This window comes from Urocampus carinirostris, chromosome 1 (assembly GCF_059441175.1).
Source record: "Urocampus carinirostris isolate Australia breed hairy pipefish chromosome 1, RoL_Ucar_1.0, whole genome shotgun sequence".
Classification (NCBI taxonomy): domain Eukaryota; kingdom Metazoa; phylum Chordata; class Actinopteri; order Syngnathiformes; family Syngnathidae; genus Urocampus; species Urocampus carinirostris.
In genome coordinates this window covers 58,053,587-58,057,089 of record NC_142349.1, presented here as the reverse complement: position 1 = coordinate 58,057,089, position 3,503 = coordinate 58,053,587, and the positions used below count along the sequence as shown (strand labels likewise).

The window sequence follows — 3,503 nt, the reverse complement described above, 5'->3', positions numbered from 1 at the left end:
TACTACACTTGTATTTAGCCTGGCTGTATTGAAAATACAGCATTGTATTTGAAGGAAAGTCTTTAAACTGATGACCATACCGTTTTGTGGAACTAAGAGAACAGCGTTATCCAATGGTTGTAAAGGTTACTGCACACGCAGCTGTAAATGTATTTCTACCGGAGACAAAGTAATCTTAACTAAATGTATCATTTTTATTTCAATATAAAGAAGAACAAATAAAATGGATGCAGTAAATATTGTAAAATAGATTAACCAACAAATATACAACGTGTTAAGCAAAACTGTATTTTTATATCGATAAAACTGTATTGCCTTTTAATTAAAAACATGTTTCGTAAGGGAATTAAAATCAAATTGTTCTGAGTATACTTCTCTTTTTAATGTAAAACATGTTATTTTTATATTTATCTATGTTACATGACCTGACTTGACTGTATAAGGCTGAGTCCCATTCTTCGCACTTTCACTCGCTATGTGCCCTAGTCACTCGGTTTGCGCGTTCACGTGAAAATGGGGTGTGTCCCGATACTCTCAAGACCGAGGCAGAAGTGCCCTCAAACCATGTCGTAGCCACTTCAAGACCGAGGGGGCTCTCGACCTCACTTGGCGGCGAAGTGACTACCCAGAAGGCTTTGCGAATTCTCAATATCAACAAACATGCCCGGAAAGGAACCGCACAAATGTAAGTAGTTTTCCACAACCACGCATGTATTTGCAACAAAATGTATTGAGATATCTTAGTTAGACGTAAATGCAATAGAAAATCGTATTTTCGCGTTAAAACACGAACATTGCAAAATCGCTACTTTACGAAGTGCACTAATCTACCAAGGGAGCTGGCAAAAAAAAATCTTCACGCTACAAACTTTAAAGTAGGATAACTGGGCAGAAAATCACGGTTCAGCCCATCCCTGTTTTTATCTTAAACGAGTCGTCCTTTTACATCTACTGTACATGGCCAGTCGCTAAAGGAGCATAGTCAGAATACCGTTCTGAACATAAGCGCTTGTTTACTGCACACAATTTCGGGTGTCGTGTTTTATTTACAATATGATTCTTTCATGTGAGATCAGAATGCATTAGTTTTCATCATGCATTATGAGTAATGTCTCCGAATTTCACGTGGAAATACAGTTGAAACAAACTACTATCACATAGTCCACTGCCTTCTCTGTAAACACATATTAAGTAAACTAATTACCTTCTCAAAATGTTGTCCAAATGTGGAGACAATTCTAAAGCATATGTGATGCTGGCCAATAGAAGGCTCATACAGCCATAAGAATAACATGTCAATTTTGTGTATCTATTCACTATCAAATAATTATCCAGAACACATCCTATAATTTCCTGTCTCACATCAACTTGCTGAGCATCCTATACTCAGTTGTTTTTGTACAATACATCAGCATTAAGTAATTCTTGTTTTTTCCACCCAACCTAAAGGCCACTGTAGAACGTCCCGTGGAAGAGCTGGTCACCATCACAGCTACCACGCCATCCACACCACCGGGCACGTCGTTGGCACCTTCTAATCCGGCGCCAAACCCCAAATCACCCAGAAAAAAAAGGAAGCACGATACACTCCTTGACTTTTTGAAAGCGGAGTCTGCCGGAGTGAGGAAAAGGCTCGAAGAAACTGTGGCCAAAACTGAGCGGTTCCCGTCCTTTTTGGGAAGCTCGTGGACAAATTTCCAGAACAGTGACATCTCTGCAATGTTTCCCTTTGTTTTATAAAAGGATAATATTGTTTTTTTTATTAAGAACTCAATGAAGTTCCAGTTTGTGTTTTCCAGCTTCATGGAAGTATTGGTATATTTTTGTTAAAATTTGTGACACATTATTTACTATTATGTATTTTGGCCCAATGTGAGTTTGTTTTTCTGAAAGTAAACTATTATTTAAGCTGGAGTGATTTGTAGTTGTTTTCTTTCCAACAGTCACATAGTTCACACACAGTATCTCACATCATTATGAAATAAACCACCAAGGTGTTACTCAAAATGAAGATGTTTATTGAATAGTAATGCAGAAAAGCACATAATGCAAATGTGGGTCTGACTTAAAGAGCCTAAATATGGCTTTTGGGCAATTTATTCCATATTAACTGTGGACAATTCTTTGTACGGTGGACCTGGGAACCCTGAAGACCCGTGACACCACACGGTAGGACAGAGCGTGGGCCAGCCAGTACACGTAGATCAGGACCTCCAGCCACGGCCCTGTTCCCTCTTTAGCAGCTCATGCAGGGCCCACATAACCTAACCTTCTTGCTCAACCTTAAGTCCTGAATGAGTTCTGACTCCACATCCAACCATAAGCACAGGATGGGAACATTCCTGTCCAACCTGTCCACGCTTATGGGACAGCCACTCTGGAACACAATAGATAACAATTTAGACATAAAAGTGGGCATAGAAAAGAAAAAGACCGCTTTAACTGTGATGTAAGCATCATGAAAAAATGTTGAAATGACCTTTTTTATATCCAATGACAACTCTTTTGAATTAAATTCCTTATGAACTAAGGTTTTTGGGTCGTACAGGGAAGTTTGGTGACGATATTATGTCAGCTTAAGGGTCAGGTGGACTGTTCTTGTGTTTGTTTACTTTTCGTCATGTCACACATTCAAAACCCCTACTATATGTCATAAAATGGCATTAAGATACTAATAAGTAGATTGCCATTTATGTCTACACAAACATAGGGTATTATGTGAACGTGCATTGTATGTTAACTCTTACTGTATTTGACCGAACGGGTCATTTTTTTTAATGAGTGTACGTACCTTGTAAAGATGAATCAGCACTACATAGCGCCAAAGCTGTCTTCAGTATAGCACATTTCTCCTCCGTTGATTGGAGACACGGAAAAGATGATGAGCTTTCAGGCAATCGGTAATAACACAGCTGTAGCGGGCATTTTTAACGTTGCACGAACTCTCCAACTGACACACTACGTTGAGACTCGAGTTGTTTACATGTGACGTAGGCCTATACGTCACTAAGGTCTACAGCCAATTAATATTACCGCCATCTCCTGGACAGGGGTGGAACCTTGCAAGTCTTGTCCAAACCTTTTCCACTTTGCACTCCACTCGATGAGGGCACTCCTCTATCGAGGGACCTCACTGGAGGGTTCTCGGGGCCGAGTGAGAGAAATGGGATTGGGCCTAAATTTTAACATAAACATTGATTGAAGTCAAGTCAAGTCATGTTTATTTGTATACCCCTTAATCACAAGTAGTCTCAAAGGGCTGCACAGACCACAGATTATTGGAAACCACAAACTATTATTACACAATGCCCTGATCTAAAACCTACATAAGGGCAAGGAAAAACTCAAAAACCTCAACATAAAGAAAATGATGAAACCTTGAGAAGGGACAAACATGAGATCATCCCCCTTCCAGAATGGACCAGGCTGCAATGGATGTTGCAATAACAAATAATAAACAGATAACAAAGTCAATTTATGTCAATGTGACATTGTTAACTTTT

General features: G+C 39.4%; 2 long non-coding RNA genes across 2 annotated transcripts; one reads left to right on the top strand and one right to left on the bottom strand.

Moving 5' to 3' along the window:
* Window positions 1-447: 447 nt before the first annotated feature.
* LOC148376374 (uncharacterized) lies at window positions 448-1,914 on the top strand. Its single transcript, XR_015851936.1, has 2 exons — window positions 448-685; window positions 1,450-1,914. It is a non-coding gene; the product is annotated as an uncharacterized LOC148376374 (long non-coding RNA).
* An 83-nt stretch (window positions 1,915-1,997) lies between these two features.
* On the bottom strand, window positions 1,998-3,175 carry LOC148376373 (uncharacterized). Its single transcript, XR_015851935.1, has 2 exons — window positions 2,792-3,175; window positions 1,998-2,377 (listed from the first exon to the last, which is right to left on the bottom strand). It is a non-coding gene; the product is annotated as an uncharacterized LOC148376373 (long non-coding RNA).
* Between the last annotated feature and the right edge of the window lie 328 nt (window positions 3,176-3,503).